Below are 17,399 nucleotides of genomic sequence, written 5' to 3'. Positions count from 1 at the left end.
ACGTCCTCCCGAATAGCGGCCTCTTCCATGACCACCTCTACCTCTGACTATTAGGGGTCTGTAACTCTGTTTTGGACAATACCTCTTAATATGTCCAGTTTCCCCACATCCGTAACACTCTCTGGGTTCAAACATAGGTCTTTGTGAGAACGACGGAGTCTGGGGATAACCTCCAAACTCGGAGAAATGTTGACCGGTCTGCGGTGGACCCCCAGCTACAGCCTGCAGTGACGACTAAATAGGTCAGGCTGGGTAACCTTCTGAGCCCTGCCCTCTAGAGTAAGAACCATTAAACTCTTCTCCCTTATGAAACTTCTTAGTTGTTGATGCCATGGTGAAGTCATCTGGCTTACTCCCTCCACCTCTATCACAAATTCTACCACTTCCTGAAAGGATTTTGCTGCAGCAGCTACCTGTAAAGCTGAAATCCACAAATCTGACCTCAACCCTTTCACGAAACGGCGAATCCGCTCTTGTGGACTGAAGCAAAGGTGGGTGGCATACCTGGATAGTGCACGAAACTTAGCCTCATAAGCAGTAACCGACATCCTGCCTTGCTCTAGGATCAAAAACTCATCTCTCCTCCTATCCCTCAAAGTCCGGGGTATATACTTCTCCATAAACAAACTAGAGAAGGATGCCCAAGTCATAGGTGGTGCTTGTGCTGGTTGACACTCAACATACGATCGCCACCACATTTTGGCATTTTCCTGAAACTGATAGGTTACAAACTCAACGCCAAATCGTTCTACTATTCCCATCTTGTGTAGTAGCTCATTAAAATCAACCAGAAAATCATAGGCATCCTCAGATTCAGCACCCTTGAAGACAGGAGGTTTCAATTTCAAGAACTTACTGAAAAGTTCATGCTGATCACTTGTCATTATAAACCCTGTAGTCAATCGAGGAAACGTGCCTATTTCCAATGAGGCATCCATGCGGGGAGCCACAGCAGCTGCATGTTGTGCTTCCAGAACCTGAGGTGCTGGTGCAGAAAACACTGGAGGGGTCTGGCCTTGATCAGATTACCCGTTAAGATAAGCAAGAACCTGGTTAATCATCTCTGGGGTAGGTTGGGGTGGTAATTCCTCATTCTGCACTTGTTCATTCTCCCCTTCCTCCCCCTCTCTTACTACTTCCTCAGTCGGTGGAGGAGTCACCGCCCTAGTACTAGATGGGCCAGGTGATTGTCCTCTTCCTCTAGAGGACGCCCTCCTGTGACCTCTACCACGGCTTCTTGCCACTGCTCCTCGTCGAGCTACAGTCTCAGTGGCTGGCTCAGACGCCTCTTGTCTTGCCGGTGCTGGTTTTGGCGCGGTTCTTGCTCTAGTTCTAACCATCTGCGAAATAGAGTGAAGATGGTCAGATACCAATTTATATCACCTAGATACCAATTGGATCCAAGTAATAGCACGAAAGAAGGAAAGAATGGAATTTTCCTAAAGTCTTATAGCCTCTCAAAGAAAAGTAAAGGCGTCCCCCTACCGTTCCTCAAGACTCTACTAGACTCGTTCTTGTGTGATGAAACCAACGAACCTAATGCTATGATACCAAGTTTGTCACGACCCAAAAATGAGCCGTGAGTGGCACCCACACTTATCCTACTATGTGAGCGAACCAACCCATCTAAACCCCAACATTTCAAACATAATAGACAAAATATAATGCGGAAGACTTAAAACTCATTAACGAAATCAATAAATAACTTCTAAAACTAAAAACTTATCATTATCCCCAAAATCTGGAAGTCATCATCACAAGAACACCTATCCTCGAATTACTAAATTCTAAGAGTATCTAAGAAGCTAAAATAACTAAACAGCTAGTCCATGCCAGAACTTCAAGGCATCAAGACGTGAAGAAGAAGATCCAGTCCAAGCTAGAAACAATAGCTCACCCTGAATTCTGGTGTGATGAAGACTGGCTAGAGTTGCGGTTGAGTTGAAGACGACGGTACGTTTGCTGCACTCCATAAATAACAAAGAGAAAACATACAAGTAGGGGTCAGTACAAAACACAAGTACTGAGTAGATATCATCGGCCAACTCAAAATACAAAACAATATATATCGAATAATAACATAAAATCAACCATAACACTTAACAGGTGACAACAACAAGTACCATAACCATTGGGCACAACCCAAACACATCTATGAGGACTCAAGCCTCCACACCATACTCATTAGGGAAACAGGTTCATTAAATTAAGTATATTAACATAATTCAAGATTCATTCTTTTTACTATCCTGGTGTCGGAACGTGACACTCCGATCCTCCTCATACTATCCTGGTGTCGGAACGTGACACTCCGATCCATTAATACTATCCTGGTGTCGGAACGTGACACCCGATCCATTAATACTATCCTGGTGTCGGAACATGACACCCAATCCATTAATACTATCCTGGTGTCGGAACGTGACACCTGATCCATTAATACTATCTTGGTGTCGGAACGTGACACCCGATCCATTAATACTATCCTGGTGTGATGAAGACTGGCTAGAGTTGCGGTTGAGTTGAAGACGACGGTACGTTTGCTGCACTCCACAAATAACAAAGAGAAAACATACAAGTAGGGGTCAGTACAAAACACAAGTACTGAGTAAATATCATCGGCCAACTCAAAATACAAAACAATATATATCGAATAATAACATAAAATCAACCATAACACTTAACAGGTGACAAAAACAAGTACCATAACCATTGGGCACAATCCAAACACATCTATGAGGACTCAAGCCTCCACACCATACTCATTAGGGAAACAGGTTCATTAAATTGAGTATATTAACATAATTCAAGATTCATTCTTTTTACTATCCTGGTGTCGGGACGTGACACTCCGATCCTCCTCATACTATCCTGGTGTCGAAAAGTGGCACTCCGATCCTCCTCATACTATCCTGGTGTCGGAACGTGACACTCCAATCCATTAATACTATCCTGGTGTCGGAACGTGACACTCGATCCATTAATACTATCCTGGTGTCGGAACGTGACACCCGATCCATTAATACTATCCTGGTGTCGGAACGTGACCCCCGATCCATTAATACTATCCTGGTGTCGGAACGTGACACCCGATCCATTAATACTATTCTGGTGTCGGAACGTGACACCCGATCCACTATTACTATCCTGGTGTCGGAACGTGACACCCGATCCATTAATACTATCCTGGTGTCGGAACGTGACACCCGATCCATTAATACTATCCTGGTGTTGGAACGTGACACCCGATCCACTATTACTATCCTGGTGTCGGAACATGACACTCGATCCACTAACCTCATTCTTTTAGTTCATCAAGCCTTCTTCTATACCAAGGCGTCATCATTAACAAAGAGGTTCTTTTAAGGTTTAAGATTCAACAGCCTCATCATGCTTATTTTATTACAATTATACAATCACATCATGCAAACACACAATTAAGCATATAGAAGACTTTACGAAATTACCAATACATATCAATCGCTATTAAGAGTTTACTATGAAATAGCATAAACCATAACCTACCTCCACCGAAGAATTCGCGATCAAGCAAGCTATCCCCCAAAACCTTTGCTTTCCTCTTCGTTTCTCTCTTCTCTCGATCGTTCTCCCTCTCTTTCTGTCTCTTTCTATTTTTCCTTATTCAACTCTTTTTCTTTTACCCTAATTACCATATAATTAAGTATAAAAGATGCTAAAGTAACCCATTACTTATTCCAAGGTTATCTCCTTTAACCCCCCAAGTAATTGAATTATTAACATTAAACCCCTAACTTTATAACTATAAGCAGGAATAGTCCAAAATGCCCCTTAAAATATTTAACAGAAATCCGACCCAGCCAGGGTTACGCAGCCTGTGACGGCCCGTCATGCCTGCGACGGTCCATCCTCCTGCTTCCGTCACAAAGTTCAGAGATTGAATTTCACTGAAGGGCCGTTGACGGTCCGTCGTGCCCACGACGGTCCGTCCTGCCATGTCGTCGCGAAGTTCAGAGAGTTGTTCCTAGTACCCAATTTTTCATAATTCTAAGTGTTTTGGAACGAGACACCCTCGACGGTCCGTCGTGCCCATGACGGTCCGTCGTGGGATCCGTCGACCCAGACAGTTACTACCAGAAAGAAACTCTACTGCTCAAAACGACTAACAGGTCGTTACAAATATGCTTTTGTTTAAATAGAAGTAATTTAAATAAATACATAATAGTGATGTTAGGGGAAAATAATAATGATTTTAATAAAACTCTTAATATATATATATATATATATATATATATATATATTATATAGAAGAGCCATGGTAGGACGACCATGGCTATGAAGAGTCGTACAATGAGAAAAACCAATTGTACTATGTACTTAACCTTGTCTTATTCTCTCACCAATAGCCTTTAACACGTGTAATAATGTTGGCCTTTTCTCTTTATATCATTACAAATTTACTATCTATTATAAATTTTAAATTATTAATAATTATTAACTTCATTCACATATTGTGCAGCCCATTTATTTTTCAATCTTCAATATATTTTTTTACATGCCCTACATTTAGTCTTCAAAATATAAAATCAAGTTAGCTTTTACAACATTACAATTTTAAAAATGTTTTTAACTATAGAAGTTATCTTTTTAGCAATTTTAGAACTCAAATTTTAAAATAAAAAAGAAATTTAAACGTTAGAACACAAATTTGATAAATTATCAATTAATTCTACATATTACTATATTTTTGTCTCATATAAGAAGGGGGATTTATTTCTTTTAAAGTAAATTATCTTATTTTCGAAATATTATTAAATTTCATAAACATACTATATGACAAATTTAAATTTCAAAATTATTTTATATTTAGCTGTAATTCATAAAAAGAAGAAGATTATTAAAAGATTTATCAATCGAATCAAGGCAGAAAACATACAAACATAACTTATGCTTTGAAACTACATGTAATATCTTTCAGTAGAGACATAAATGACACAAATATTTTAAGTATGAATCATATCACCATGATTAAAAAAAAAGTAAAACAAATTTTTATTATACTAAAAAGGGAAAATTATTATTTTTTTAAAAATATTTTTATTTTTTAGATAGACAAAATAAATGTAATTTTATCCGGTTTTTTTTATTATAATGCTATAAAAAATTAATTGAATGGAATTGTAGTTGTGCAAGTTGGATATAGAGTTTTTGATATTTTTTAATAAAATATATTTATGACTTAACTTTATATATTTATAGTCCATTAAACTTGTCACTAAATTTTATTTTGATATACAAACTACGACTTGTTTCGATGGAATACCTAAACACTTCACACATTTTTTGTTCAAATTTTGAAAACAAAACTTTGTGTGTGCGATTATAAATGCTTTTTAGATAATTATAATAACCACATAAACATGTCATCATAGTTAATTATATCTACATCCACCAAATTAGAACATGCTTGAGGTTTACCATTTTTTTATATGAGTCGAATACATAAAATTAAAGAAGATGACATATTTTTAACCAATATATATTGTAATTTAATTAATGTTAATGTCTAACATGATGTTAAAATGAACATTAGATTACATATTCTTTTAATATTAGTCAAACTAGTTATAACAAAAGTACAAGATTACTATTAAAAATAAAATGAAGAAATAAATCTCTTCATGTTGAGACGTGAATATCTCGCTCTCTTTAAGGAGATTCAAGCCCACTGCAACAAATGTTTTCGCCGGTCGACCAGTAGTCGTCTTTGACTTGTCCCCTCCAGTATACACCAACCTTTACAAAGTATAACTCAACAACTTTGAACAAGAGTTGAGTCCAAAGCTCCACAAACAAGAACACCTCCCTTCAACTAATAAGAATTTTCTTTTTGACCAACTCTTACACTATATATTTTTCTTGTATGTTGTGTGTCCCAAACAAAATGAAGACCATCACTATTAATATTAGAAGAAATCTTTCTAACAATGATTAGGAAGATAATGGTGTAGTAAATAGTAAAGATAAATGATCTAGAGGTTACATATATTACATAAATTACAAAAAATAATGAAGGAATAAAGAATGAGATAATGGAGAATAAATGTGAAAAAATAATAACCATTTCCTATTCTGCCAAAAACCACAAAGTGATCAACAATACCTCAATGTTCTGATTAGCATTCGTCTAATCAAGAATAACCATAAAGCCTAACGGACATTAGATGAAATGTCACATTAAGAGTGATGTTTGTAACTCCTAAAATGCATGCAACATGCTCACCTCACATAGTAAGGATAGATACTGCCAAACGGACAAAGATGCAAATGAATATATTCTCTCCGTTTTATAAAGAATGAGCTGGTTTGATTTGACATAGAGTTTAAGAGTATAAAAAAGACTTTTGAATCTTGTGGTCCTAAATTAAAGTTAGGTTAAATGTATAAAATTGTCCTTTGATCTTGTGGCCTTAAACATGCCACGTGGAAAGCTGAAATTAAAATGTTACAAAAAAAAGAGGTCATTCTAATTTAAACAGACTAAAAAGGAAAGAAGATCATTCTTTTTGAAACGGAGAGAGTAGTAAAATATTAAAATGCTAACAATTCAACAACTCCCAATTTCACTAAATACCAACGAGTTTTACCGCAAAAATAGATTACAAAACTACGTAATCTAAGTAATAATCAAATGATTCATACACTAGCACATACCTTCAAGGTGTGTGTTCCTTAAGTTTTTGAGTTGTCCACAACTTGAAGACTATAATCTTAATTTAGTTTATAACTCACTGAACTAACGATACATCCAAACACAAAAAAAAAAAACTTCTTAGAACTTAAACGTTAGTACCCAATTTTTCAAAGGGTAACTTAATTAAGAGTTTAGCAATACATCAGAAATGTCAATATGTCAATTGTCTTTTTTTCTCTTTTAAGTGCGTACATATTCTAGACGATTTCACCTTTATTTATGCTCAATCTTTGTAGAGTTTTTTGTTGGATATATAGTAAGAATTAGTGGGAAATGAAAGAAAGATGCAAAGAGAAATATGAAAGGTTCTCTTATGATTTAGTACGAAAAAAAATTTCTCCCTCATTGGTGGTGGAAAGAATAGTTAGAGTGCTTAAATGGAGAAACATTTCTACTTGTTAAAAGGATTGGAAAGAGGGACCTCCTCATGTCTTCATTGTTATCGCTCCATTGCTACAACTCTGACTTTGAAAAATGATCGAAAAAATATTTTTTGGACAAAATTTGTTTTAAATATTTAATTAATTATTTTTTAAATTAAATTAAATTAAATAATGGCAAAACCAAGTTTAATTATTTAATTAATTAGTCACAGTGATCCAACCCAGCTCGGATCCGCGCGAACCGTGTTCTAAAACGTCTTTTTTATTTTATTTGAACTCTCCACCGTTGAAAATAATTGTTTGTAACTTTCAGGAACTCTAGAAGGTTTATCATGTGGTTTCATAAAGGTTGCAAGCTTTTGGAAACAATGCTTCTTGGCTATAAATATTTATGATTCTTTAGACTTTTACGGAATTTATGAACTTCTTCTTTTTCTTCATAATTAAATATCAGTGTACTTTACTGTCGTTGAGTGACTCACTCATCATTATTTGGGTATCAATATATGGTGAAAAGAATAGTTCTATCGTGAGAAAATATATTAAATAAACCTTATATATTAGAGATGAATAATTTTCTTAATGGGACACTGTACATTCTGTGAGCTCAATTTTCTTTCATTTGTGTTTCATATGATTGTTATTGATTCTGGTATGTTTTACAATTATTAATTTTTTAGAAGGAGTTTTCAAATATGAATTGAGTAAGAGTAAAGGGAACTAAGTGTACTCAAAGGTATCATAAATTAGTGATATGTGTAAAGGTGAATTCTTTAGTGTTAGAATGATTTGGATATGAATTAAGGTCACTAGAATCGGCCCCTAGCACAAAGTAGAATTGAAAGTTTCCTTATCAATTAAGTTTCGATGTAAGATTCTACTTGGGTCAACTTCAAATGACCATACCTCTTAGAATATAAAGAGTTATGAGGCCCATAAAGCTATAAAATTAAAGGTATCTGAATCTACTTTCCTACGGCACCAATTTTATATTGATTCCATTTCTGAGTAAAAGTTATGAACATTTTAGTAACTGATACAATGCAATGACGAATTAGCTGTTAGGAAAACATAAAAAAATGTCCTTTTACCTCCAAGATAACCCTAAACGAATTTTTGTACTAATTAAACACCCAAAACTATCAAATTTTCATCTCTTAATCCACCATTCTCTTCTCTCTCAAACCCTAAGAAAGACAAAACCTTAAATAAAAATCAAACTAGAAGACTCTATTCAAGATTTTTTAAATCTTGTTCAAGATTCTTCTTCAAAGTAATTTCATACGTTCCAACTCAAATTCCTCTATACAATTATGAATCACTAATGAAAATCATAATTCTTGGCCATAGAAATTTCAAGAAATTAATTCAAGAATCTCAAGAAAGGTTTTGTGATTGTTTACCTTCAAGCTAGTGTTTTAAGACTTCTAATGAGTTTCTTCATCAAATTCATCAATATTCTTCAAAGATTCTTTAAGAACCTTGTTTTCCAAATATGTAAGGCTATCATATCTTTGAACTAGTTCGTCATCACGCCTACAACTACTTTCAAATCAGTAAAGGAGAAATCTAGAACTCTACCCCTACATTTGAGTATTCTTGAGATAAGTTGATTTTGAGTTCTTGAATTTCGGAGTCTTTTGAAATTCCATTCCTAAATATTTAGATTCTACATTTTATTGAGATCCTTGAGTTGATTTATTCATATCTATGATTCATCATAAATCATATTTTGAGTTATAAATTTTGAGAATTTTTCCAAAGGCAACACTTGAGTTTTTTGAGGAAGTAAAGATGAGTTTTGAGAAAGAGTTGTATTCATGAGTTACTATATGGTTATTGAGATGCTCAAGTTGAATTGTTCATGTTCATGATTTCGTATAAACCCTATGAATTGAGTCATAAGTTTTGAGAGTCTTTGAAAGTCAATCATTTTGTTTCAAATTGAGTTTTGAGAAAGTTTAAAAGTTCTATTTCTTATAAGCTTAAGAGTTTTAATGTTATTTTATTCACACATATATACCTATGTTAATTATTGGACTTGAAAGATAAGTTCATAGTACATGTTCTCAAGAAGGTAAATACGTCTTATGTTTTGAAGTCAAGTAATGTAGGAAGTCCATTCTTTGTAAAGGGTGAATTGAGAAAAAAGTTATATTAATTATTTTGGGAGTGACATCGAGCATCGAGTTGGATTAGAGTCTTTTGTTATTTGGAAGTCCCACAGAACTACGTCTCCAACGTAGGATAGGATGACATTGAATCTCCGTGCGACTTCTCACCGCGTCTAAGAAGGCATATGGTTGAATCCATAGTCACAATATCATCTTATACCACTGACAAGGTATGGTATGAGCTCTTGCGATGCTCGATGGGACGTAGTATCATTGCTAGACTCATAGTAATGGTTGCCGGTTAGAGAAACTCCCCACAAGTAAAGTATATTATTTTCATGTTGCTTTCATTGTATATTCTATTTTAAAGTTTAGATGGTTTTCACTTCATATTCATGTATTGATTTAGTTCAGTTTCTTTCAAACATTCACTTCGGTTATATGTTTACTCAAATATATCACATACTCATATATTTCATGTACTGATGTCATTCGATCTGCATCATTTTATGATGTAAATATAGATGTTCATGATTATCAACAGGCGCTTCGTTGAGATCACTCTACACTCTAGTTAGCTTTGGTGAGCCTCCTTTTATTCGAGAAGACTTTACAATTACTTTCCACATAGTAGTTTTGAGGTGTCGTGGGTCTTGTCCCAACATTCTTTCTTTATAGTAGAGGCTTCATAGATAGACTGTTTTGGAGAGTTTTTTTTAGTTTTCAGATATTTTATTCAAACTCATGTTTCTTATTCAGCAAAAATTTGAGATTCAATAAACTAATTTTAGATATTTCTTTCAATTCGATACTTATGCTCTAGTTAGTCTTCCGCTTGTAGTCAGTCAGGATAAGGATTCGCTTGGGACCAACAATGGTTCTTGAGCGTCGGTCATGTCTAGGGTGTAGGCTCGGGTCGTGATAATCAGTTATTATGTTGAGTTCAACAATGAAAAAGTTATTTTTAAAGCTTTAAATGATTTAACTCTTTTATTTCTTTACATTCAGCTTAAGTACAGTGTTATCTATTGTAGTTCTTTCTTTCAGTTATTTGTTATAAAACTATATTACATACCTATACATTCAGTTTATTAATGTCATCCAACATGTATCTTTTAATGATGCAGATATAGGTTCTTATGATCTTCCAGAAGAGCCCATTGAGATCATTTTATCTGCTCGTCAGCTTTTGAAAAAAAAACTCCTTGCTTCTGGAGGACTATAATTTTATGAGTTGTTAGTAGTAGTTTGTTTGAGGAGTCGGATTCTTGTTTCAATATTCATTTTTGTATAATAGAGAGTTTATAGATAGACAATTTCATAATATTTTTTATTTAAACTTATGTTTCAAAATAAAGTTTTGAGATTCAATAAACTGTTTTTAAATGTTTCTTTTAATTTGATGCTTATGTATGCTTGAGTTATTTCTCCGCTGTAGTCAATCAGGATGAGAATTTGCTTAGGGGACAATAATGGTTCTCGAGTGCCGATCACGTTCATTGTGTAGGCTCGAACTTGTGAAAAAATTTCACTCTCTTTGAAAAAGTGAGAAGCCACAAATGTTAATCCTTTTCTATTAAACAAGTATATTTTCTATTTTTTTTTAAGAAAAGGCACAAGTTGTCCCTGTAACTATATTCGAAATTCCACCAACACCTAACCTTAATTGGGGTCTCATTATCCTCCTAAACACATATTTATGTATTTTTTTTGTGAATGTGACATAGATAGTATGCTCACTCTCAAATGCAAGTGAGGGGTAAAAAGGAAAAACAAATATGATCTATATTGGTCACATGTGCTCTATTAATTGGACATCTTAGAATTGGTTAATACACATAGTTTTTAACATTAAAATTTGTATATACTCAATTATTATTTTTTTAAAAATCTTTGTAACATATTTACTTCTCTCCTCACTTTATAAAGTTTTTATTTGCTTTCTTCCATTATTTTCTTATTTTTTCACTTTTATTTTAGAAAAATTATCCGCGTTTCTTTTTAATTTTTTTTAAATGCGTCTTTTAATTGTAATGTTTTAATATTATATTTGTTCATTTGATATTCTTCACTTTTTGGATATTTTTTCAAAATTATCTTATTTTATATACAACACATTTTGGAATTAAATTTAATATCAAATCAAAAGGATAGACACATAAAAAAATCAATAGAATGAATGGAGGTAAAATATGAAAGAAAAAAAATTAGGATAAATCACATAAATATGCTATATTAAAAAAATATTTACCATCTATGACAATAAGATTTTTCTAACTAAAAAATATAACATTTTTTAGGATTGAATAATTGTACCGCTTCGCTTCTTTTGACTTTTTCTCTTTCTCGTCGTCTTCTTTTTATTTTCTTCTTCATCTCTTTCTGTTATTCTTTCTCTTCCACCCTCTTTTTTTTATTCTTCTTCTTCTTTTAAAATTTTCATTTAAATAATTATTCTCAAATAATTTTTTTGTCCCTACTTTACTATTTTTATCCAAAAACATAACGAGAAGAGAAATATAAAAATAAAAAATTTGTACAATATAATGTTCTCAAACAAAATTTTCAAATCTCTAATATTACAGCATCAAGAATTCACCATTGATGGTCATTATAAAGTTTCAAATTTTGATTTCATTTTATGAATCTTACGAACTCATGATTAGTTTGGATAGATAGATCCTACAAATAACTGAAAATGGAGTTTGAAGTTTATATCTCAATTTTAAGAAGGTTTGGTTAAGTTTATAATTGATTATAGGAGAAATATAAGATTGAAACTCGAAAATGGTAAAGTTTATGGAACTATATCGCAATTGTATTAAAGTTAAATTAGATATGTTTTATAATTATATTAAAATTGTATTAAAATCATGAACAACACATTTATAATATATATTGCAAACTTTACTCTCTTCTTAGTGATACCAGTCAAATGATTTAGGTGAAACACTTAATAATACATTTATAATATATGCACACTACATTATTAATACATATGCAAACATCTCTCATGTTCTTAGTGATACAAATCAAAATTTATAAGACACATATAATACATGTTTTATTCATTAATAATACAAGTTTAATTTAGTATAGAGATTATTGTCTTGGCTTTCGTTATTTACATTTTTCATTTATTTTTAATTTTCTCTTCTAATTCAACTTTAATATTGTGTATAAATTTTTAATGCAAATTCAATTCATTTTGTAGTTTATTATTTGTTACTATTGGATAACTTGCTTAAGTCAATATTTTGATACAAGTTCAATTCACTATGTAGATCATTGACTAGTCTTTCATTAGTTAAATTTTCTATTCATATTTAATTATCTCTTCTTATTCAACTTTGATATTTGTGTAATTCACTTTTAATACAAGTTAATTCATTTTGGAGTTTATTGGTTGATTTGCTCCGATTAAATTACTTGATTATTTTATCATTGATATAAATTTTATTTAGTTTACAAATCATATAATACTCTTTACTTTGCTACATTTTGCATTCATATTTAATTCGCTTCTTATTCAACTTTAATATGTGTGTAATACATTTTTAATTCAAGTTTAATTCATTTAGCAGTTTATTATGTTTCTTCTTTTATTATGATTAGATTACTTGTTTGCTATTTCGTTTGCGATTAGTTTGGATAGATTGTTCCTACAAATAATTGAAAATATCTTTTGGAGTTTATATATTAATTCTAAAAAGGTTTGGCTAAGTTTAGAATTGATTTTAGGACAAATGCTACGTTGAAGCTCGAAAATTACAAAGTTTGTGAAACTATATCGGGTTTGTATTAAAGTCGTATTGGATATGTTTAGTATTAAAATCATGACCAGTACATCCTACATTTATAATACATATTGCAAATTTCACTACCCTTTTAATGTATCAACAAAAATAATTTAGGTAACACACTTATAAGTTATGCACAATACCTTTTTAATACATATCATAAACATCACTTACGTTCTTAGTGATATAAACTCAAAATAGTTTATAAGATACATATAATACATTATTATTCATGAATAATACAAATTTTATTCGGTTTATTGATTGATGTCTTTTCTTTTGTTCGTTATGTTTCTCATTCATTCTTAATTTTCTCTTCTAATTCAACTTAAATATCGTGTAATACAATTTTAAAGAAAATTTAATTTATTTACTTGTTATAATATTTGTGTAATACAATTTTAATTTATTTTGCAACTTGTTGATTGATTTGTTATGATTGAATTACTTGTGAAATTCATTGTTAATTCAAATTCATTCAGTTTAGAGATCATAGAATGCTCTTCGTTTGCTACATTTTGCATTCATATTTAATTGTAATCTAATTCAACTTTAATATTTGTGGAATTCATTTTTTATGTAAGTTTAATTCATTTTTTAAGTAAAAGTGGAACCCTACGAAAATAAGGAGGCTCACCATAGCTAACTCGAACTGCATGTGGTATCAACGGAACTCCTATTGATGACCCTAAATACCTGTATCTGCATCATGAAAGTGTCACGACCCAAATCGAGCCGCGAGTGGCACCCACACTTACCCTCCTATGTGAGCGAACCAACCAATTCAAACCCCAACATTTTAACCATAATAGACAGAATACAATGCGGAAGACTTAAAACTCATTAATAAAAATAGATTAATAACTTCTAAAACTCAAACACTTGTTATTATCCCCAAAATCTGGAAGTCATCATCACAAGAACATCTATCCTTAAATTACTAAAGCTAAGAGTATCTCAGAAACTAAACATAAATAATGGCTAGTCTATGCCAGAACTTCAAGGCATCAAGACATGAAGAAGAAGATCCAGTCCAAGCTAGAAGCTTTAGCTCACCCTGAAATCTGGTGTGACGAAGACTGGCTAGAATTGTGGTTGAGTTGAAGATGACGGTACGTTTGCTGCACTTCACAAATAACAAAGAAAAACAATTACAAGTAGGGGTCAGTACAACCACAAGTACTGAGTAGATATCATCGGCCAACTCAAAATAGAAAACAGTATATTTCAGATAATAACATAAAATCAACCATATTCCTCAACAGGTGAAAGCAACAAGTTCACAAATCATGTGTAACCACATCAAACACACCTATGAGAACTCAAGTCTCCACACCACACTCATTTGGGATATAGGTTCTTTTCATTCGAATTTATTAACATAATTTCAAGATTCATTATCTTTATTCCTCTTGTGTTGGTACGTGACACTCCGCTCCCCTACTACTATGTGCCGGAACATGACACTCCGATCCCCTAATTCTACGTGTCGGTTCGTGACACCCGATCCCCTAATTCTACGTGTCGGTTCGTGACACCCGATCCACTAATTCTACGTGTCGGTTCGTGACACCCGATCCCCTAATTCTACGTATCGGTTCGTGACACCCGATCCCCTAATTCTACGTGTCGGTTCGTGACACCCGATCCTCTAATTCTACGTGTCGGTTCGTGACACCCGATCCCCTAATTCTACGTGTCGGTTCGTGACACCCGATCCCCTAATTCTACGTGTCGGTTCGTGACACCCGATCCCCTAATTCTACGTGTCGGTTCGTGACACCCGATCCCCTAATCTCATTCTATTAATTCATCAAGCCTTCTTTTATACCAAGACATCATCAATCTCATTACTTTAGTTTATCAAGCCTTCTTTTATACTAAGGCATAATCAATCTCATTACTTTAGTTCATCAAGCCTTCTTTTATACCAAGGCATCATCATTAACGAGGTAAATTTAGGATTAGAAATTCAATAGACTCATCATGCTTATTCATCACAAATATATAATCACATCATGTAAGCACACAATTAAGCATATGGAAGGTTTTATAATACTACCCAACACATATCATTCGCTATTAAGAGTCTACTACGAATAGTATAAAAACCATAACCTACCTCCACCGAAGATTCGTGATCAAGCAAGCAATTTCCCAAAGCTTTGTTTCCTCTTCGTTTCCCTCTTCTCTCGATCGTTCTCTTTCCCTCTCCTTGTTCTTTCTATTTTTCTTATTCAACCCCTCTTTCTTTTACCCTAATTAACATATAATTAAGTATAAAAGATGATGAATTAACCCATTAATTAATTCAAGGTTATCTACTTTAACCCTCAAGTAGTTAAATTATTAACATTAACCCACTAAATTTATAATTATAGCAGGAATAGTCCAAAACGTCCCTTAAAACATTTAAAGAATTCCGACTCAGCCTTGGATTATGCAGCCTGTGACGGTCCGTCGTGCCTACAACGGTCCATCCTGTTGCTTCCATCACAGAGTTCAGAGACTCAATTCCTTGAAGAGTCTGTGACGGTCTGTCGTGCCCACGACGGTCCGTCCTGCCATGTCGTCACGAAGTTCAGAGAGTTGATTTCAGTACCCAAATTTCAGAATTCTAAGTGTTTTGGAACGAGACCCCCTCGACGGTCTGTCGTGCCCATGAAGGTCCGTCGTGGGATCCGTCATCTTAGCCAGTTTTTCCAGAAATAAAATCTGCTACTCAAAACGACTAAACAGGTCGTTACAATAGATACCAATTTACCCATCGTTCGTCCTCGAACGATCATTAGAAGAAAAACAAGGGCGAAAAGGAGTACCTGAATCTGTAAACAGGTGTGGGTATCTTTCTTGCATATCTGCCTCCTTCTCCCTAGTGGCTTCTTCGACTGGTCGATTCTTCCATTGAACTTTGATGGATGCAATCTCCCTTGACCTCAGCTTGCGGACTTCTCTATCTAAAATAGCAATAGGCTCCTCCTCATAAGACAAATTCTCATCAAGCAGAATTGAATCCCAACGAATAATGTAGTTTCCATCCCCATGGTATCTTTTCAACATAGACACATGAAATACCGGATGCACTCCTGACAGTCCTGGGGGCAAGGCTAATTCATAAGCCACCTCCCCTACTCGCTTAAGTACTTCGAATGGTCCAATATACCTTGGGCTTAGCTTACCTCGCTTACCAAACCGCATCACCCCTTTCATGGGTGAAACCTTCAGCAAAACTTGCTCGCCCTCCATAAACTCCATGTCTCTAACCTTTCGATCTGCATATTCTTTCTGCCTACTTTGAGCCGCTAAAAGCTTTTCTTGAATAGATTTCACTTTCTCTAATAAATCCCTCAAAAGATCAGTACCCCAAGGTCTAACCTCAAATGCATCAAACCAACCAATGGGAGACCTACATCTTCTCCCATACAATGCCTCGAATGGAGCCATATCAATACTTGAGTGATAGCTATTGTTGTATGAGAACTCTGCTAAGGGTAAGAAGTTATCCCAATGACCACCAAATTCTATCACACATGCACGAAGCATATCCTCCAACACTTGAATGGTTCGCTCAGACTGGCCATCGGTCTGAGGGTGGAATGCAGTACTAAGGTCCAACCTAGTACCTAATTCAGCATGCAATGTTCTCCAAAACTTAGAAGTAAACTGCGTACCTCTATCTGATATGATGGAAAGTGGAACTCCATGCAATCGAACAATTTCTGAGATGTAGAGCCTGGCTAACTTTTCTGCATTGTAGGTCACCTTGACCGGGATGAAGTGAGCAGACTTAGTTAATCTGTCCACAATTAACCAAATGGAGTCAAATTTCCCCAATGTCTTTGGAAGACCAACCACGAAGTCCATTGCAATTCTCTCCCACTTCCATTAAGGAATGGACATTCTCTGAAGTGTTCCTCCGGGCCTCTGGTGTTCATACTTTACTGGCTGACAATTTGGACATTTGGAAACAAAATCAATAATGTCGCGCTTCATTCTACTCCACCAAAAGTGTTGCTTTAGGTCACGGTACATCTTGGTTGCACCAGGATGTATAGAATATCCGGAACTATGAGCCTCTGTAAGAATAGTGTGGATTAAATCATCAACACGGGGCACACATACCCTTCCCTTAATTCTCAAAACACTTTCCTCATCCATTATTGCTTCTTTAGCCTCTCCTCGCAACACCATATCCCGAATTCGGCTTAGTTTCTCATCATCAAACTGTTTTCCCTTAATCTTGTCAAGAAAAGAAGATCTCGCCTCCACACTGGCCAAAAATCCTCCCTTCTCATTTACTTCTAATCTCATAAAGTCGTTAGCCAGAGTCTGAACCTCTCTAGCCAATGGGCGTCTAGAAGCTTGTAAG

Source organism: Solanum lycopersicum, chromosome 6 (genome assembly GCF_036512215.1).
Source record: "Solanum lycopersicum chromosome 6, SLM_r2.1".
Lineage (NCBI taxonomy): Eukaryota > Viridiplantae > Streptophyta > Magnoliopsida > Solanales > Solanaceae > Solanum > Solanum lycopersicum.
The sequence above is the reverse complement of the archived record's forward strand: the minus strand, read 5'-3'. Positions refer to the sequence as shown.